Genomic DNA, 22330 nt, shown 5'->3' with positions numbered 1-22330 from the left:
TTGATGATATTTTGGTTGAAGATGATGAATCCGTTTGTTAGTCACTGTTTCACAAATGTACCACTCTAACAACAATGTGAGCACTGAAAATAAACAGAATTCTTGAAAGATAACGTAAATAATACTGAAATTGAATTATATAATCCTTCACCCCCTTAATAGTTTACGTATTGGGGAATTACGAAGCTGAAAATCATTCGGCATTGTCAAGCTACAGGAATAAAACACCACCAGTCCTGGTCTTCCCCAGCCTTACCATTAACTTTCAAGTTTCAAGTATAGTTTTTTTAAAAGTATTATTTGCTTATTTCTGTTTTTTTTTTTAATTTTTATTGTACTTCGGGGGATTGGACACTTGACAAAAATTATCGCAATAAATTTATTTGAAATGTTTCTTTTCTTTTTAAATTTCAGGTACCCCCCCCCCCCCTTCAGGCCCCCACATCTAAACTTTGGTAAGTTTAGTTACGTTTCCGTCTTTTTTTGTTGGGTAAAGAGGCCAGAAAGTAATAAAATGCATTTTTTTTAATTACAGCCTTTCTTGCCTCTCCCCTATGGCAAACCCAGAAGTTAACCTACACAACGGGCCTCTCGTTCTCCCCCTGTGATGGAGGGCCAGGATCTTCACCCACCTGACCACCATGAAGCATATCAGGAATATTCAGGTGTTTTAGAGATTCCCCGAAATCCTCAGGCAAGGGAACTATGGCGAGCTGCCCCGCCCCTTGAACGAGTTGCAGTTGCTGCTCCGCCCCGTGGATGGGTGATTGCTCCACACCTTGGACATGTTGTTGTTCCGCACGATGGATGGGTAGTTGGTCCGCCCCATGGACGTGTTGTTGCTCCCCCCCCATGGATGGTTAGTTGCTCCACATCGTGAACGTATTGTTTCTCCGCACAATCGATGGGTGGTAGCTCCGAATCGTGGACGGGTTGCTGCTCATCCCCGTGGACAAGCGGCTCCAGCAGCTCCATTCCCGTTAATACGCGACCTCCTTATGAGGCCACCGCTATTCCAACCGGATGAAAATGAAGAACAAAATCATTAAAAATTATTTTTTTTATGTACAAATTAGTTGATTAATTATTAAATACACACTGTGTAAGCAAATTAGCAAATGTACCTAAACATATTTTACCTTTTATTTATTTCGTTTCCGTCGTTGCACATCCATCGAGCACAACGAACTTGACGTTTCTAGTTGCTACCATACCCTGGCTTACAGTTGTATGTCGTCTGCGTCTTCACGCATGGACTACTCTATACTAAAGGACTGGACTCTTCGATGATTCCTATGTCGGCCGTGTAATTTTTTTTACGTCGATATCAGAAAAAGCATTAAAAAACAGCTATCGACTTATTAATTATCCCTATACTTAAAATCAAGCATGTAAAAGATATTTATATTTTACTTGCAAGAAAAGGCTGAAGAAGGGGAAGTTCGGCGACTTGACTCATTCGCCATCTACCCACCAATCAGCCTAAGCTCTTGTAAGTTGTGTCTGCAAGTAAGAAGATTTGATCATCAGCTGTTGAAATCGGCAACAAACAACACGTGCAGCCTTGTATGCACTTGTAAACAGAGCATTAGTAAGAACTTGGGATGTTTGGCGGGTAGATGGCAAATGAGTCAAGTCGCCGAACTTCCCCTTCTCCGAAAAATCAAACCTTAATGGGACATTCCAAGCCAAAACGAAAAAACCTTGCCGCGGTCATATTCCAGAATAAATTTTCGTTATGATAAATCTTGAATATAGGTCAAAATAAGATCACTTATCACTTTATCAAGCAAATCCAAAAATGTTTGATAAAAAAATCAAAAATCAAAAATCGAAATCAAAATAATTTTTTTTTATTTGCCATACTATTTACAAAATACTCAAGAACGTCGTTAACGAATACTTTATTTTCAAATCCCAACTTTAAAATACACTTTTGTAATCGTATATAATATTTTTTAATTTTTTTACTATAGAAAATCCCATTGAAGTTTTAAATTTTTACCGTATCACAGAAAAATGATTATAACTCAAAAACGAAAAATAACACACATCCAAATTTTTTATATGTTTTTGAAGACATACTAAGCTATACAATGTGTAATTTTCACACACAAAAAAGTTTCAACACCCTTTCTGTGAATTTAAAAAAAAGTCCATTTTCCGTTGACGGAACTGCAAAATCTCCTAAACGAAAATAACTTGGAAGAAAGATTAAAGCTACCGGTAGGTAGGAATGCTGAATCCTCAACATATTCTAGAGAAAAAGCTAATTAACGCACATCTTAGCAGTCATTATGGGACCAGAAGTTCAAAGCAAAATATATCTTCTGCTGATGTAAACCCGATGCGACCTGAAACCTCTCGTTATTCTTCAAAAAGTATTAGTCGATTGACTGCATCCGTCACAAGTGGTCCAGGAAAAAGAATGTTTGTGGATAAAAGCAACAATGAAGCTCTCCATACACGACATGGAATCCGATTGCGCAATCTACAAACAGAGCACTCGAAACCCATCAAGGATAAGGTGAAAAAAGTTTCGACGCCAAAAAAGTTATGTCGACGGAATTAGAAAATCCTTCCAATTATCATTACAGAAAGCATTATAATTATCCTACAGGTGGCACCGAAGGCAGTAATTATTATTATTCTCTCCCCCCCCCACCCCGATACGAACGTAGTCAGTGTGCAGCGAGGTTTAGCCGAAATTGAAGACCAAGGAAAAGGTTATGTCTACACCAGAGATTGTTTTTAATTATCGTCAGCTGATAAGCAAAAAGACGTGGATTATTCTAATAAAAAATCCGACAAACAGGGAAAGTCTAGCGGGTTTTTTAATTTTTTGAAATAAAAATACCAGGGTTTATTTGATTGGTTCGAGAAAAAAAAACGAAATTTTAAATATAGGTTGAACAAAATCGTCATTTTCCTGAAATTTTGAAATCCCAGTCGTCTAAACCATGGGTGCGTATGTATATACTATGCAAAAGCAAACTCTTTATAATTGCAAATACATTTCAGCTTATTATTTAAATTTACAATCGATTGACTTTTACTTTCAGTTTTCGTGCTTTGGCTTTGAGTTAAAGTGCAGTGTTTGGCCATATAACTGTACTATGTTATTGAGAATTTATCTCATGTATGTTAGTTATATTGATTTAATTTTTCTCCTTGGATTTTTTACATTTCGTGTTATAAAGACTTACGGTACTACCAATCAAAAAGCATTTCAAGTTTAAAAATCAAGGCGATAGCCGATAGGTTTTACTTTATTTGACAGGTGATAGGATATTAGGAACAGATGGTCCACTTATCGAATCACCAGATTATTCCCAGCAGGCACGGAAAATTCATCGGACAGAGAGAACTCATCTCGAAATCTACTCAGCTAAAGGTTTTTTACGTGGCTAGACCTTTGATTTCACTCTGGAGACGTATCGATCCCTCTACAGAAGAAGGCAGAATGCTGGAGAACGCAATCGAGCTCTGGGCGGAAGCCCATTTCTTTATCTCCAAGGACAGAATAGAAAACGTAATGAATAGCGTTTACTCAATATTCAAGAATTTTCTCAAGGATCCTTCAAAATTTCTCCGACTGAGGTCAGTCATCTTTTTGGTCCGAATTTTACGTCGACCTTGTTGCAGGCAGCGGATGAAGACGGCAAGCTACAAAAAGTAGCTTCCTGTGGTAGGAGCGGACGCTCGGGTCAAAAGACGTCACAGAAAAGGTCCGATAAGCCCGAAGAGCAACGCCCTGGAACTTCGCGTCAAGGAGAGCAGAAGGAAAAATATTCGTATCAAACACGGTATGTGAAAATCACTTCTCAATCGTTTTTTTTCTGTCGATCATGTTATGCCATGTACAACTGCTGAGCATCTCCACCCAGTCTTGTGCCAGTCATTCACGATTCTTCCCCCCAATTTCCGACATTTAATATAGTTGGCCAATTGGTAGGCGCTAGACTTAGATTATTTTCTAAAGAATGGCGGTTGGTCACCAATGACCCATGAGTTTTGCAAATCCTGGACACTGGATTTCACATCGATTTTATTTCAAGTTCTTTTCAGTCTACGGATCCGGGGGAGTGCACAATGGGCCCGCAAATGGAAGCAGTCTGCGACAAGAAAGTGGCAGACATACTCAGAAAAAAGGCAATCTCAGTAGCCCCAGACACCCCGGTATCCGTTAATCCCACTATAAAATGGAAAGGTTAGATGTGGTAAAAAAACTTGTTGAAAAAAGAGGACTGGATGGCCAAATTGGATTTACGGGACGCGTATCTCACAGTTCCAGTATGGAACGCCAACCAACCTTTTTTAAGGTTACGTTGGAAAGGGATAGCCTATCAATTTGTTTGTTTGCCCTTTGGTTTAGCCCCAGCCCCACGCGTCTTTACAAAAATTTTAAAAGTGGTTATGGCGGCCTTGCACAGAGGACATAGGGTGATCATATATCTGGACGATATACTTTTCCTAAATGAAAAAAAGGGAGGGACTGGTGGCGGATGTCAAGATGGCGTCGGATCTCCTTCAAAGACTGGGTTTTCTCATTAACTGGGAAAAATCACTCCCTACCCCCACCCAGTTGCTGGAATTTTTGGGAATAATTTTGAACTCCCTGTCCTTGGTTTTTATGCTGCCGTCGGCAAAAAGAGAAAAGACGCACAAACTGTGCGTTCAGGCCCTAAACAACAACAGAATTAAATTAAGAGACCTTGCGAAAGTGATGGGCAATTTCTCTTGAGCCATTCCGGTCTCGCCGTTCGCCCAGACCCACTACAGGAAAGTGCAGTCAGAACTAATTTGGATGTTAGGCAGAAATGGCGGCGATTTTGAAAAATATTTAGTTCTTTCAGAAGAAGCGAAAGCCGACCTCTGTTGGTGGATCAAATCATGGATTCATCAGAAAGAAAAGTCTTTTTCAGGGCAAACCGGATATGACGATCTTTTCAGACGCTTCTCTCTGGTTGGGGAGCAGTGTGCAACGGATCACAGCTCGAGGGCCGTGGTCAACCGAGGACGCGTCGCGACATATTAATGAACTGGAATGGCTGGCCGAATTTTTTGCACTCCAATCATTTACAGCGTCGGCGTCCAACATTTTCATACCGATACAAATGGATAATAGTACCGCTGTCTGTTACGTAAACTGAGGAGGAGGCACCCGTTCAAAATCTCTATCTTTTCTAGACGGCCAGATTTCATCGTGGTGTGAGACTCGTCATCTTACGATTCATGCAGGGTATTTGCCAGGCCACCTCAACGTGATCACCGACAAAGAATCAAGAACGAGACCAGACAGCATTGACTGGGCGCTAAATGAAGCAGTCTTCTCAACCCTGAACGACCATTGGAAGTGCCAAGTGGATCTGTTTTCTGCGGTCTGGAACTGCAACCTTCCCAAATTTTACGCCTGGACGCCACAACCGGGAGCAACCGGAGCGGACGCTTTCTCAGTGAGATGCAAAGGACTGAATGCCTACGCCTTTTCCCTTTCAGACTTCTCCCTAGGAGCTTAGCCAAGATTCGCAGGGAGCGGGCGACGGTATTTCTCGTGAGACCATATTGGCCCAGCGCCCGATGGTATTCTCTGCTTCTGGATCTGGCAACGGACGTGGCTTAAGTTCTTAGACCGAACAAGAAGTTGCTGAAGTCACCACAAGATGGTTTGGCACACCCACTCCTTCTTTTACTGATCGTGTGGAAGTTATCCGGTGACGATTTCAAGACCAAGGCTTTTCGAAGGAAGTGGTCGAGCTTTTGCTGGGCTACCAATTGAATTTGACGCAGTTGTCAAAGAAGCTAGCAACGCTGTTAGCGCTTGCAACATTCCTCAGAGTCTCGGAACTGAGCTCCATTATACGACAATTGGTGAGGTTTTCTAACTCTGGAGTTTCTTTTTCCCTCGGGCGACCGAGAAAGGCGCAGAACGGTGGTGCTTTGCGTACAATTGTGGTCGACAAGCTGAGTGACCCGCTTATTCGTCCAGTTCAATGCTTGGGAAGTTACATCTACTTAACAGATGTAAAGAGGAACGAAAAAACGGCTTTTTTCTTCTTTAAGGGGTCATCGCTCCCTTCAATCACGTTTCTGCCAGCTCCGTAAGTCGCTGGATCAGATCATTGCTTTTACAGCCGGAAAAGATTCGTCTTTTACAGCCCACTGAACTGGGAGTGCGGCCGCATCTCAAGCAGTAGCGCAAGGGTTTCCGATTGACTCGATTTTAGTGGCAGGTGACTGGGCATCAACCTTCACTCGGTTTTACAGGCTCCCTACGACCACTAATTTATCGATTTCACATGCTGTTTTGAGCAAAAATTTCCGATCCACCGATCTTTGAAATCACTGTAAATTTGACACGGAGTTTTTATAATTTGTAAATTGCTCGAGGGAAATTAAATTGCGCTTTAGCAATTGCAATTATAAGAATAAAAAATGGATTCAGACTTTTACAGTCTTCCGAGCCCATCTCCCAGCCAACCCACCCAGATCTGTTTAAAAGTATCTTTGTATTTTTGTCTGTAAAACTCACAACAGGAGCAGGGGTGCAGGACGAGGCGGTCAAGGCGGTCAAGGCCAATCGAGGAGTGTCAAGGAAACGGCGAAATAGAGTTTGGAGTCTAACAAAAGTTTTAGGTTCAAGTCCAACATAAGTGTTTTAGTTTCAGTTCATTCACCCAGAAATGTTTGTCAGTTTTGGTTTTGTCTTGACTTCCAAAAACCCCCTTTTTTCGTTTTGTCCGCACTCAGAAGCTACAGGTCTGTGGTTGTTGGGTGCCCTAGGCGCGAAAAAAGACGACGTCGATGTCGTCTGCAAAGAGTGATACTTCACATCCGTCGTCTGGGTTTGGGAAATCGGACATCATTATGTTGAATAGTAGCGGGCTCAGTACACATCGTTGGGATACTCCTCTCTTGAGTTTTCTATCTGGTGATAGGCTGTTGTCCACTCGTACGGCGGTGTTTCTTTCTGTTATGAAGTTCTTTATCCAGCGTAGTACTGGGCCATACATTTTGAGTTTCGTTATTTTGTAGAGAAGTCCAGTAATCCAGGTGCTGTCATAGGCTTTTGCGAGGTCCAGGAATATTGCCGATGTTGTTTTCTTGTTTTCGAATCCTGTGTTGATTGCGGTTTCTAGCCGTAGTAGGTTATCGTTCGTGGTACATCCGTTTCTGAATCCTGTCTGGAATATTGGTAGTAGTTTTTTTTATGTACCATTTTAGTCTGTTGTTGATCATTCTTTCCATCAGTTTGCCCAGGCAAGACGCGAGGGATATTGGTCTGCAGGACTCTGGTAGGTTTGCTGGTTTGTTTGGTTTGAGTATGGGGACTACAGCGGCGTTTTCCAGTCTGGGGGTAGATATCCAGTGTTGAGAGAGATGTTCAGCAGTTTCAGTAGGGTGGTGCGATTGTTTTGATTCAGGTTTTTAAGCATTTCGTTGTGTATCCTGTCTCTACCCATGTCTTTGTTTGGTAGTCCTGTGAGGTTGGTCTCCAGTTCCGTGATTGATATTGGGTAATGAGTGGGTGGCTTTCTTTATTTTGCATTGCGTCTTGTATTTTTGGTTCGTACTGTTTGGTACGGTCGTCTTTTCTGTCCTCTCGTTCAGTCGGGCAAAATTGCTCAAGCAGGATTTTTGATTTTTCTGATGGGTCCGTTGTCTGGTCTCCGTTTGGTTTCGTTATTGGTGCGGTTGTTCGGGGGGGATGATGGTTTGTTTTTCATTTGTTTGGCAAATCTCCAAAAGGCTGTAGTGTTCTTGTCCATTGATGCGATGTGGTTGCTCCATTTCTGGTTTTTTGCTGCCATAATTGTTCTTTTTTTGATTGCTTCTAATTTGTTAAGGTTGTTTTTGTCTGAGAGGAGGGTGGAGCGCCATAACTTGTAGGCCTTTCTTGCTTCTCTTGTAGTTTTCTTGCAGAGGGGTGTCCACCATGGTTTTTCAGGTTCTTTGTTTATTCTTTTTGGTTTGAAGTGTTTGTCCGAGGCTTCGATGATGGCGTTGTAGAGTGATTGGTATGCTTCATTGGGGGTTTCTGCTGCTGTTAGGATTCCAGGTGTGGTTTTAATCTCGATGTCTTCGTTCCATTCCTCTCATCGGTTCCGGTTATATTTCTCGTGTACGTTGGGTGTTTTGATTGGGGAGGAGCCGATGCTAAGACTGGTGATGACAGGGAGGTGGTCGCTTCCCCAGTATGGTCCTACGTTGATGTTGGTTAGATTTGCTAGGTCTGGGGAGCTGAAAATTAGGTCTATGGTGGAGCTCTCTTTTCCGTTTGGGTTTGGGCGTGTCCCGAGGTTTTTCAGGGTGCATAGGGTAATTCTTTCGTCGCCTAGAAGTTTTTCTGCTATCTGCTTCCCGCAGCGGCTTTGTTGGTGGTCATCTTCCCATACTGCAGAGTGGGCGTTAAGATCACCTCCGATCACGTAGCTGTTGGTTGTGGTGTTGAGAATGTCTGTGATGTCTTGTTTGGTGTTTGCGTTCCCGTCTGGGCAGTATACTGATATGATGTCGATTGATTTGTTGTTTTTTTTATTTTATAGTTGTTCCTACTGCTTCTACGTTTGGTGTCTGTGGGAGTATCATCGGAGCTGCTTGTATGGATTTCTTCACTAGGATTGCTACTCCTCCACCGTGGGTATTTTGGTTTAGGTAATAGGTGTTAAATGCGGTAAATTTTGGTATGTATTCGTCTCTCCAAAATGTTTCACTGAGTAATACAATGTGTGGATTCAGGCATCTGATGTTAAATTTAAATTCTTGGAGTTTACTTTTGAAGAGTTTGCGGGCGTTCCATTGGATGATTTTGAGTAGTTTCGTCATTTTCGGGCCTTTACCGTGGTGTTGGTGGTTGGTTTATCCGGGGGTTTGGCTAGAGGGCGGGTGGCTTGCAGTAGGGCTGTGATGTTGGCCAGTTGTGCGTGACTTGACTCGAATCCTGTGGCCATGTCGATCTTTTTTTTCGATTGTTTGTGGCAGCTCTACTAGGGGGGCTATTTTTTCTTGGATGTCCTGGACGGTGGCTTCCAGGGTTTCGAGTCTTGCGTTGGTTTGAGGGTGGTGTACTGAGATGGTTTCAATTTGTGATCTCAGTTTCGCGACTTTCCTTCTTAAGGTTATCCATTTCTTGATCGGGGTTGGCGGTAAAGTGCATTCTTGGTAGTTGGGGTGGTCTCGCTGGTTCAGGGTTGCTTAGTAGTTTGCTTGCTTCTGCAATTGGGATTCTTTTTTCGCATGCCAATTTGATTATTTGTTGTCTGTTGTTGTACTTTGGGCAATCGAGGGTTCCAGCTGCATGTCCCGGTTGGGCGCATGCAGGGCATTTTGGTGGGGTTTTGCAGGGGTCTGATGGTGGGTGGGTTTGTGAGCATTGTTTGCAGATGGGGGTGGGGGGGGGAGGTTATGCAGGTTTTTTCTGGGTGTCCAAACGTCCAGCATTTACGGCAACGTGCTGGTCTTGGGATGAACTATTTGACGGGGAAGATTTTGTGGGCCATGATGACTTCTCTGGGGAGTTGCGGGGTTTTGAAGAAGAGCGTGACTGTTTTCAGTGGGGTTCTGCTGCCATCTAGTGCTGGGGCCGTAAAACGTTGTACTTTGGTCAGCCAGTAGGAATAGGATGTCTTCTTCTGAATCTTGGGTGGGGACGTTCCGGAGAACTCCTCTGAGCGAGGCTTCAGAGGCAAAATTGCATTTGATTTCAAATTGTTTCAGTACCTTAAGCTCCAGGAGTTTACTTTTTTGTGATGATGAAGTTGGTTATACGTTAAGGTATTCTTGATGTGTCCACTTTGTGCCCGCTTTGACTTGACCGATGGTATCTGTTAGGGCGTTCATGAAGGCCAGTTTTTCGGTGATGCCTAGTAGTAAGAAGGATTTTGGCTTGCTGATGAGTAGGATGACGATCGGTGCACCGCTGCATGGCTGGTCGAAGAGGTCTGAGTATCGGGGATGTCCGGGTCGTGGGCTGTGGTTGTCTCTGTTGATCTTGCGTTTCACGGATGTTTCTTCAAAATCCATTTGTGTAGTAACGTCGATGGCACTTGATGTTTCTGATTCACGCACTGGGTTGATTGGATTCATGCTGTAGTGTTTAGCGTGGTCGGTTTAGGGGTTGGGGTGGGTAGTATGAGATAGGGGGTATGGCACGGGCCTGAGGCGAATTGTTTGGCGCACTATTTGGCACGACTTATCACTATGAGATCTCAAGAGCGACTCGTTTTTTATTCTTATAATGACGAAAGTAGTCCGATGATGCGCAATAGAAACTATGACGTCGACGGATGAGTGTGGAATTCGGGACGTTTCGGAGATCTTCCAGCACCAGTTCTGTTGGGAAAAAAATCAAATAACAATTCATTAGAGTTATATACCCTCAAAGTAGTGGGAATTATTCCATCCACACCAAAATTTGTAAATTGCTCGGCGAATCGCTTTAATGATCCCTCGAGCAATTGTAACTGTATCTACAGGGTTAAGAAGTCAATCAGCAGAGTAGTCCAGGCCGTGGAAATCAGCACACAGAAACCTTGTTGGCGGCATCCAGATCACAGCCATCGTTACATTAAGATGGGATTCCGCAAGGAATTCATTTTTGATTTTCGCTTTCATCTTTAACGAGGTTTCATCTTTATCGGATTTTTTTTTATTATGAGGGTTATTTTTATCGTGACAGGGGATTTTCTGTGTCTTAACGTTCACATGGCAGATCCTGGTTTATTCTATCCCATGGATTTACATCGTTTTAAATAATGGCGAGTTAATTAAAAGATGTATTGTGCTTAACGTGCTATTTACTGTTATTTAATGGAATCAGCAAAGATTTTTTTCCCTTTTCTAATATGAACAAATTCATTCCTGATCTGGGGTGGATACTTGTTTACTCGATTTGTGTTTTTTTTACGATTTGCAGTGGGGTAAAACGTAAGAAATGAAACTGCATTTTCAAGTAAAAGATTCGAAATTTGAAATGAAATTTTATGCGAATTAAAAAAGAGAAAAAAAGAAAATCAAAGGAATAAAAGAAAAGAAACTGAAACAGCCGTATACTATCGATATAGTCGTCCACTTTCTCGGCTCTCTCCACCTTCACGCACAAAAAACTGATGGACTCATTTGAGGGTAATGGGTATTAATGAAACCCCCCCATGAAGGAATTAGTACACTGTACACCGGAGTGCGAGTGAAGACGACCTAGTTCCTTTCACCGTATAGAGGAGTCATGGTAACTCAACTCGTACAAAAGTACAAAGAATTTTGGAAATCCTCATGCACACACCAGTGACAGCGCACCAACTCCGTTGAAGGGTTCATCCACCAATCTTTTTGGATTGTCACGAGGAGATAACGTCATCGCAAGGCAACAACTATTCTGATAGGCAAGACTGACGTCGTACAGTACGTGGTACGTGGTCTTTATCGGTGCTGTGGCCCCATTGGCCCCTCTTCCTTCTCCCATTACTCGCTGCCTAGGAGATCTGGATGAGACGACACCACGCTTTGAAATGCAGTCTAGGAATTAGCAATGGAGTGGCCGAGTGGACTGTAGTTTGTTCTATTAATTGGGTCATAGAGTGGAATGCTATGAATGTTGAGTCCTTCAACAGGTATAATCGTATTTTTTGGCGTTTTGAACGATAAATGATAAATGATATTGAATCTAAACAATTTTTTACAGAATGTGTAGGTCCTAGACTAGGGTGATCCATTTCCTCATGTGAAGGTAAAAATTAGCTGAAAACATGTGACTTCTTTGTGCAGTGATGATAGTTATCTGATCAGCACACTGTTGTGTGGTGATGTCTATTTCAATATTAGTCATGCATGACTGATTTATGTTACATAATTCAGATACATTGGTTCTTGATTATCGTATTAATAATTATTATAGGTTTCGTCTGCTTTTCGCCCTGATGGCTGCATGCAATCTGGGCTCCAGTTTTTCGTGTAATCACTGTGTAGTGTGTGCATTTTTTCGCTGCTTCTTCGTGTGGATTTGATCAATGAACTTAAGTACTTTCATAATATCTGTTTTTTTTTACGTATCTCTGCGGTTTTGTGCTGTTCTAATAGATTCTATCACCTGCCATGGCCGGTGTGTACGGTCACTTATCAGTGTGTGTATTATGTGTACGGGCTATTATCAGAATAATCCTCGGCTCGAAAATATCTACACCTAAAGAGATCCTATACGCAGAATCGGACACCGGACCCACCGCAACAAGAAGTAAATGGCTAACGAGAAAACAACTGGTCAACCTGAGCAAAAAAGCTTAAAACCCGATGTACAGCACAGCAAAGATGCTCTTCGACAAAACAACGGAATACCCCAAAAGAAGCACTCCGGGTCTAAGAGACGAAATGCGGTACATACGGAAGCAGGGATTAGTCACGTCCGAGAACAGCCACCAACCTGGACCAGCTACAACTACCCTCCGCCCAGCAGGCAAACCCCCTGCAAAACAAGATGGCTCCCTATAACTAAGAAGGACGCAGTAAATAAACGGGAAGCAACAGTGGAGCTATTCAGAACCCTTCACCTAGAAACCTCGGCCTAAACGCTGTCCATCTTCACAGACGGGTCAAAATCAACAACAGCACAAACAACAGCATGCTTATTACACATTCTAGATAGAAACCTATCGCAATCCTAGTCCCTCAGCAACCAAACAAGCATATTCTTGGAAGAACTACTAGCTATTAACTTAGCCCTGGACCTCCCCTACAAATTAAATGAATCCCCGCCGGAAGAGATGATATTCTGCGACTCAAGCTCGGTAATCAAAACCATCACCTCCACCAACCCTGGCAACAACGATATTTTGCGCCACATCAGAGAAACCATAGCCAGCCTCAGCTCCAGCGGCACCCGGATATCACTAACTTGGATTCCATGCCACGTAAGCATTGAAGGAAATGAAGAAGCAGACAGACTGGCACAATGCGAATGCACCAACCCATCAGGAACAAAAGCGGACTACCCCCTCTCCCCATAAAATAGAACTACTAAGAGCCGACTGGAAAGAGAATCTCCTGGGCAACCTCAAGAAATGCCAGAAAACCTGCATTCAAGTAATGACCAAAACAGGGCTAATTGACTGGTTCCACCACAAGGACAGAGCAACAATGGTCTGACTACATAGACTAAGGTCAGGGCACAACCACCTTAACTCCTTCAAACACAGAATGGATAAGGAGGCAGACCTAAGCTGTAGGAAGGGATGCAAGGTGATAGAAAACGCCAAACACATCCTAATCGACTTCCCCGCAACTGAAAACCATCGCCAAGAGATCCGCCTGCTGCTAGCCAACCTCAACGTGACCATGGACGTAAATACAATACTCGGGCTCAACAGAGCACTGGGAGGTAAGACGCAGTTCAAAATCAGGGACGCCCTGGCAAAATTCCTAAAGATCACACCTAGAAGACATTATCTAACAAGAGGAGCATGCGTATCACCAACAGCAGATCCGAAGAAGTTGTGGAAGGAGTGGTGGCAGAAAAAAACCAGCCAGAAGGAAGCACCCAAGGGAATAAGGCCACCCAAGAAGCCCCGTTGTCATCAGGCAAGACAAAACCAACAAGCAGCATGGCCAGTGACCAGTAGCAGAAAGAGTGTTCTTGTAGATATTTAAGTTGGTTTCCTTCCGTCTTAATGAAGAAATCTGCCAAATAATGCGGGAAAAGCTGCCCAGAATAAAGGATGATGTTAAAATTGCCCCGAATAGACATCCGGTAGAGGTAATAATCACATTGCGTGACTCTTGTCCTTTTGCCTTGTTATTAAAAAGCACATTTATTAATAAATTTAAAAAAAAATAATTGTTTGTAAAATTTCATTACCACGTCTTCTGCTTATGCTTTGGTCTTCGGGATCACCCACTGTTTCTTCAAAATTTAATTCTTGATTCTCAGCCTCCTCTGTAGCAGTTTCACCACCTGGTCCCCTTTCATTGGATACCACATCTGGATCTTCTTCTTCGTCGTTTTCTCCTTCTGCTTCCCTCCGTTCATCATTCGTTCTGTAAAGTATGTTTGGGTTCCATCCGCTGTCACCGCTTGGAAAGAGCAAGGGATAGCTCATAGGGTCGCACATTGATTTGTTTGGGTCAATTTCAATGAATCTCCGTCCTCTTGGCGGAATCAGAAGATGGCCGCGAATGTCTCGATCTGAAGGAGGAGCTCCATCAACGCTTTTGAAAACGACACCAATCTCATTATTTGTTGGATTATTGTATCGCCTTTGATCTTGGGTTTTGTCATTGTGAATTAGCATTGCAACAGCAAATTGATCTCGATTCTCAGCTACGGCATTCCGCTGTTCTTCTTCAAAGAGTCTGCGCATCGATTTGTACAAATGGGCGTACGGATTTATTTCGCGAAGCATAGTGTCCAATGCAATCATCACCCATCGCTCGCAACCTGCATTTGCCTCGTTGTGCAGTCGGATGTTTGTCGCCTGAGCCAAATCCATGAAGTAAAGATTAGCATATCGTGGGTTCCGTGAATCTTGACCAACAGAGCTCGTCGTGTGGTACACCATTCCATGGATACGACAGCAATATGGTCCCTTACCAGGCGGAGTAGTAACGTTGGCACGGATCGATGCAAACGCAAGTGCACAATTGTAGTTCCGTATTTTCTTCATAAAGTTTACTCCTTGGGGGTGACTGTTAGTCAAACGGCTTTTGAGAAATTCGGGACATTACTTTAGATCAGGGAGACTAACTTTGCCTTTATTGCAACAATTAGAGAATTTTTTATCGCTGGACATCTCTTTTTTGAAATGGAGAGCGTGACAGTATCCGCATTTTCAGTCCATCCTATCACAGTCATGAGTGGGAATACTGTCTTCACGTAATACTTCTCTTTGAGCCAATCGGTGAATTCTTGATTTGTTGTTTGTTGACGAAGTTCCCTCAAGAATTCTTCGCGATATGCACGCTCGGTTTCTGTTTCTACCGGAACTATTTCAGCGTGTGGTTGAATGTCGTCATCGTTTAGATCCTCTGTAGCCTCCTCTAAAGGGACGCCAGGCCCGTCCATGTCTTGTTGCTGGTCTGTTTCCATTGTCTCCTCTAAAGGTGCTCCGATCCCGTCCATGTTTTGTTGTTGGTCTGCTTCATCTTCGTTTGGTTCTCCTTCCTGGACCGGTGGCACAAAGTCAGCTTGCGCAGCTCTTCCGTCAGGTTCCGCAGGATTCAGTCGACGTCTTTTTTCACGTTGATGCCTATCATATTCTCTTTGTTGCGCCAATCGTTTCTCTTTAACAGCAGGAGATTCGTTTTGTCTTCGTTCTCGTTATTTTTGAGCTTTTGTATTTTTCTCCTCTTGTGTAAGAGTTCGTTTCGGAGGCATTCTCCAATTGATGCCAAAACAGTTCTAAACCAAAACCTGGTGAAAATGCAAAAAAATATTTCAGTTTTAGTACAATTGTTATCATTTAAGTACATTTTGGAATATGATAGTATAAACAGTGAATTTTTTTCAAAAAATTTCTGAGATTTTAAATTCGTGAAAGGCTAAATAGGCGACTTTAAAAAAAACTAAATTTCCAGAGCACTCCTAGATGGCTCACCTAAATCTTCATAAAAGTGGCGCATCTAGTGGTCAAAATTTCAACTCTAAAAATTAAAATTTTCGAAGTAATGCTAAACCATATAAATATCTTAATTCTACAAAATTTCATTTTTGGTACAATTGTTATAATTGAAATACATTTTGGAACTATATAGCATTAGCTGTGAATTGTTTTAATGAAATTATTTAGTTTCTGAGATTGTAACATTTGTGAGAAGGTAAAAAGGAGACTTAAAACAACACTAAATCTCCAGAGCACTCCTAGATGGCACACCTTTGCTACAATCATCATAAAAGTGGCGCCTCTAGCGGTCAAAATTTCTATTATAAAAGTTAAAATTTTCGAATTTGTAAAAATCATATAAATATTTTACTTGTGTTCTTATCTGATCTTGTGATCCGTGGAAAATATTTGTCACGCGCAACACTTTGCTTAATTCGTAATACTAAACAATATAAATATCTTAATTTTACAAATATAATTTTTGTTACAATTGTTATGATTGAAGTACATTTTGGAACTATATTGCATTAACTGTGAATTGTTTTAATGAAATTATTTAGTTTCTGAGATTGTAACGTTCGTGAGAGGCTAAAATTGCGACTTATTAAACTAAATCTCTGGAGCACTCCTAGATGGCGCACCTTTGATACAATCTTCAAAAAAGTGGCGCATCTAGCGGTCAAAAATTTAAACTCTAAAAGGTAAAATTTTCGAATTCGTAACAAAATCATATAAATATTTTACTTGTGATCTTACGGATCTGGAAAATATTTGTCACTCGTTAAAACGATTCTAACCAGGTATGTTTTAAAGAAATCGAAATTTCATGCAACGACCCTATTCGTAACGCTAAACCATATAAATATCTTAATTTTACAAATTTCATTTTTGCTACAAATGTTATTATTGAAGACCATTTTGAAACTATATAGCATTAACTGTGAATTGTTGTAATGCAATTATTTAGTTTCTGAGATTGTAACGTTCGTGAGAGGCTAAAATGGCGACTTATTAAACAAAATCGCCAGAGCACTCCTAGATGGCGCAACTTTACTACAATTCATAATAGTGGCGCATCTAGCGGTCAAAATTATTAAAATTTTCGAATTCGTAATTTAAATTTACATAAATATATAAACTTTTGATCTTGTAAAAGATTAGCCACGCACAACACTTTGCTTAATTCGTAATTCAAAATCATAAATATCTTACTCGTGATGTTAATAAATCCGGTAAAATATTTGCAACGCACGACAATTTGCTTAATTCGTAATTCAAAATCAAAAATATTTTACTTGTGATGTTAATAATTCCGGTAAAATATTTGCCACGTTCAACACCATTCGAATCGAAGACACGACTGAAGATTTGAAGAAATTTCTTCCCCAAAAATGTTTGTACTGTCGTCTGTTTTATACGCAATAAACTTAGAAATTGATTACGTCAATGTTGCCTTTACAAATATTTCATTTAGATAGATCCCTACTAAAACGTCGACGTTCATTGCATGTAAATATGAGATTCGAAAAATGTATGTGGATGTTCAAATGTTATGTGAATATAACGTTCATTTATGGTGCCCTATTTCCGCTCATTCAATGTCCAATTCGTCATATACTATTCTAGTTCTATTCTGAATACATTTGGTATGTTCATAGAACATACAAAAAACATACACATACGTATGTTGTATCCGATCTCCTCACGATTACAGCTAGTCCCATGCTTCCGAAGCGTTAAATCAGAGAAGTCGGAGCTGGGAATCGAACCACAGACCTTTGACTTACAAGGCCGCTGCTCTACTATTGAGCTATTAGTTCATATGAAAATTTATGGCGCCAAGAGGACAGAATCACATACACCTTTGTACAAATGGGAAGGTTATATGAACATTCGCCCAACATTCAAAATAGAAGCATAATTTTCCTATTTTACATGCGATCCCGCACGTTACATGAATATACGATTTTACGGATTAGATATATGTTCGGCGTTTAATGTTCTATTAACGTAAGATGTTTATTACAAATGTGAAATATCTACTTTCTAGATTTCACCTTCAAATCCGTTCCTAAAATTTATGTTCATTTTAAGTGCTGATATTGATTGTTGTATTCGTACATGCTATGAACGTTAAGCGAATCTAAAATTTAAGATGAATTTCTTCGAACAAAAATTAGATAAATACAACGTTCGAAAAATCAATGTGGTTGTACACATTCGTTTTTGACCATCATATAACGTTATTAGTATGCGGTGTTTTAGTAGGGATTGCAATATGATTATGACAATGTTGCATTTACAAAACGCCCTCTACTTTCTTGCTGATTCAAAGCATCATTTATAACTAAGTTTTACGAAATGACTGAAGCAGGCAACATATCCGGTAAGTGAAAAAAAAATTTTGTATTCGTGTTGTAATTCTAATTAAATGTAATATTAACAAAATGTTTATTTTTTTAATTTTCTAGATTCCGATTTGGCTGAGGGTTTTAGCGAAGATGACGAATTGGACAAAATCCTCAGCCAAATAGACTTCTCCGTCCTCACCGCCTCTCCCAGCACGCCGAGTGCCTCAACTTCCCTCCCCAGCACTTCTACAGCCTCCCCCTGCCCCGATTCTCCAAGCCTCGCCAGTACGCAAACAAAAAAAAAATTCCGCGCGGACTGGTTGGAGAGAGAGCGGGAGCGAGTGGAGAGGGGAAAAAAAAGAAGCAAGAATTAAAATGCGCCAAGGGGAGGAGAAGTTGCGCAAATGGCATCTATATATAATAAAACAGCAAGCTTTTGGGGGAGGAGCCTGTGTCTGTCACGGACATTTTTGGGGGAGGAGCCTGTGTCTGTGTCAACACAGGCTCCTCCCCCAAAAGCTTTTATGGAACATGCCCAAACATGCCCTAACAAATCACCACCAGATGTCGTCGCCGTGATGACGCAACAACCAGCATCACCAACAGATGTCTATAGCATCGCCGTGATGACGAAATCTTTAAGTAAGGTACTGGGCAGATTTCCCACGTTACAATCTATTACGGGCAGATGATTAAGCTACATAAAAGCGAATAGTAAAATAGTCCGACTTTAAGCTAGACAAAAGTTCCCCGGATTTGACCGGGGCTCAGGTTACTGGTAACAACGTAAAATAGTAAGTATTTATTTTTTCCAAATGTTTCATACACATTTACTTATTTACGTTGTTATGCCATTTCCACAACTTCTTGTCGTTAAATTTGTTTGCATTAGTTCTTTAATTTTCTAAATGTTCCTTTTATTCTTGTAGAGCTAGGGCCACCTTATCCCGCCATTTAATGGATGAGGCGGCCGCTAGAAAAGAGTTGGCGCTGGTGAAGGGGCGGTTGGCCAAAATAAAGGCCAGGGAAAAGGAGATGTTGTGCTGATTTTTAAATCTTTTTTTTTAAATTATGTTTGTGCATTTTTTTTAAACATTCAAAATTCAGACAACAATAAATGAAATTCTTTTAAACATCTCCTTTTCCTTGATCTCTATATTTGCCTACCGCCCCTTCACCTTCCTTCAACATTGACAATCATAGTCATCATATTTACCATCGACACATTCATAAAAAATAAACAAAATAAATAAAAATATAAACAAAATAAAAACAGTTGAATCACTAAGGAGTGGAAATTGTACGGCCATGCAAAACAGTTGTGTACTACTTGTGATGTGTACGCTTCATCGTGATGACGCTGGATATCCAATCGTCAATCTCTCCTCTCAAATCCTATACTTCTAAGCGAAAATGTTTCCACGCGTGCCGTCACAGATTCTTCAAGCAAGATTTTCAATGCAATCTTTAAAAGTAAAAAAAAATTGTCATTAGACGATAGCTTATCTTAGAAAACATAACTTTATCTTCAATAATTGTCTGAAGATAACCGGAAGATAATCAAATCGAGTTTTAGCTTTGTTATCTAAATCTGCAGCTACAAATTTTTTGATTTAGTTCATTAATTTACTCGCTACGCAAGTCTCCATCGGCCGTAGGGATTTCACTTTTAAGTGTGTTGTGGAAAATTGCGCTGTTCTCCGGATTAGGCTAGGATAAAATGATTTGGAAACTTTTCATGGAAACTGGTAAGAGCAATTGGTGGCGACAGGAGGTCACCATACCAATGGACAGCCACTCCTGCAACATATTTCTTTGCCTCCGGATGAGCCAGAACCTTTTGAAAAATATTAGAATCGGAATAAGAAATAAGTTGTATCTATTCACATGTTATTATTTTAGAATAATTTTTTTTTTCTATGTGTCCAAATTATTTATGGTAAAAAAAATCATTGCCTTACGGTCTCGGTCCATTTCGGAAGTAATATACGTTGATCATCCTAAGTAATAATTAAGCCTTATTTAGTTTGAGAAAGTATTTTTTTCTCAAAATGAAACTATTACCATAACCATGATTTTGATAGATGCAAATCCTTTTGTCTCCAACGTAGTTCCAAGATTAAGGCCGATAAAATTAGATTGTTGTTCTATAACGGAGTTGACACAATTAAAACCATGTGACCCCGAAGGTTGCTATGAAAAATTTTACCTGCGGTACAGCCCATACAGTTGAAAGGAACATCTTTCGGGGAATAAAAGAAATACTGATCGAATTAAAATGGGATTAAAAAAATAGCTGTTAAAAGACAACCTGGGATATTTCCATCCATTGGTTCATTTTGAGGCGAAACGGCGAAAAAAGTCAAATTGTGTGTTTTGTACTCTTCAAAAAATCTGTCAAATATAATAAACACAGTTGAAGTTGCCAGCGCTTTAGTAATTTCAAATAATTAGAGACAAAGAAGTTAATAATGGGATAGAATATAAATGTCTCGCATTGACCTGATAAAGTAATCTGCCCAAACTTGGTAGTATTCTTGAAGAAGGTACCCTAATTTAAAAAAATAAATAAATAAATGAGAAATAATATTTTAAAGTTCAATTAATTTATGAAAAATACCCTTAAAGAGTAAGCATTCTCTCCGCGTAATCGCTGCTGAGTTTGCTCATTTCCGACAAAAAGCTGACATCCGGCGAAAATGTCTGCACTGCCCGTTCAACAACTGAACGGAAATTCCTGAAGGAGAAATGAAATGATGGTAATTATTGCGAAGGATCTTTTGCAGTATATAAAGCAATCAGTAAAAATTACCATCACTTCATCCTCCAACAGCCAACAGACACCAGACACCAGACCCGACGCAGAGAATGGCCAGCAACAAAGAAGACATACTATCTGTAAGTAGAAAACAAAAAATTAAATTTAAAATTAGTGCTTATTATGATTATTATTACATTTTAGATGCTGAGTCACATGACTCGTAGTGAACTGCAGGACATTCTCCTTAAATCCGGCGAATTCCAAATACTTTATACTCACGTAATAACTAAAAATTATTATTTAATTTAAATTTACTAACCATTTTGTTAATTGTAGAGATCCTGGGAGGACGACACTCTAGTGCCGTATTTGGAGCAAAAGGTCGCCCTATCCTGGTTCAGTAGCAGCAGCAGCAGCAGCAGTAGCAGCAACAGCAGCAGCAGCAACTATACAGTAATTATTAAAAATGAACATTTAGTGTGAATTCCCCTTACTCTTTATTGTGTTCCTCTTGTTACTCATTGTGTTCAACTTGGTCCTCGATTCCAACTTCTTCTTCTCCTCCCATGGCTTGCCCCAAACCTTCTTCTCCTTCCTCGCAGGCCTCTCCCATGTATTTGTCTTCTTCTTCTTACTCGCAGTCCCAGTTTCAGTATTCCCAAACACTGTCATCACTTTCTTCGCAATCCAACTTTGTAACCCAGTTGGTATTCCTGTTCCATTTCTGATCTTTACATGTTTTTTTTTCAGGACATGCCACCATTGGAAGACATTCCTGCCAAATGGAACGGTAAAACAAACTGGGTGCCAAAGTTGGATGATGGTGAAGATAGTGATGACAGCGCCTGGAAAATTTAGAGCTGGGACTGCGAGCCAGAAGAAGAAGACCAAAACATGGGAGATGCCTGCGAGGAAGAAGAAGAAGGTTTGGGGCAAGCCATGGGAGGAGAAGAAGAAGTTGGAATCGAGGACAAAGTTGAACAAAATGAAGAGGGAGGAGAATTCAATTTGGAATAGTTAATGTCTCTTACATTTCACATCTGTAGGATGAAAATCTAAAAATACATGAAATTTTAAAGTGTTTGTTTTGCTTCTTTTCCTTTTTTCTTTTCTTTTCTTGTTCTTCTTTTCATCTGTCACACGAACACCACTTTTATAAGAGGTGAGTGATTTTAAGTTTTTTTTTCATCTGTCACACGAACACCATTAAATTAAAAACTCATTCCAAACTTAAAATTTAAAACTTAAAATCATCATTCACCTCTTGTAAACGTAATTATTATCAACGCAATACCACTGAAAAGAAGCAAAACAACAAACCAGACATAGTGTTTGTCTGCTTCGGTTACCGTGGCAACGCAACTCTACGGCAACCCAAGGCCTTCTTCCCTGAGGGTAAAGAACCAAAAACAGGTAGAAACTTTGGGAACCAATCACCGCGTGAGCACAAGTTTTTTAGCTCCGCCCAATAGGCTTATTCTTTTATAGTATAGGAATAGTATAGGATGTTTTTAGGTTTATTGTATGTTTAGAAATTATTATTGTTTAAAATTATTGTTTTTCAGCGTTGCCACTGAAATTATTATTAATTATTTACTACTTACTTACTACACGACCACGTCTATGTAGGC

The 22330-nt window shown here is 40.6% G+C and overlaps 1 long non-coding RNA gene across 1 annotated transcript; it reads right to left on the bottom strand.

Annotated features, from left to right (window-relative positions):
• Nucleotides 1-215: 215 nt before the first annotated feature.
• Nucleotides 216-1216, bottom strand: LOC124321743. The gene is made up of 2 exons (XR_006914292.1): nucleotides 1140-1216; nucleotides 216-1010 (listed from the first exon to the last, which is right to left on the bottom strand). It is a non-coding gene; the product is annotated as an uncharacterized LOC124321743 (long non-coding RNA).
• Between the last annotated feature and the right edge of the window lie 21114 nt (nucleotides 1217-22330).

The sequence above is a fragment of the Daphnia pulicaria genome, chromosome 1 (assembly GCF_021234035.1).
Source record: "Daphnia pulicaria isolate SC F1-1A chromosome 1, SC_F0-13Bv2, whole genome shotgun sequence".
NCBI classification, from domain to species: domain Eukaryota; kingdom Metazoa; phylum Arthropoda; class Branchiopoda; order Diplostraca; family Daphniidae; genus Daphnia; species Daphnia pulicaria.
Note: the sequence above shows the minus strand (reverse complement) of the source record. Positions and strands in the feature narration are given on the sequence as shown.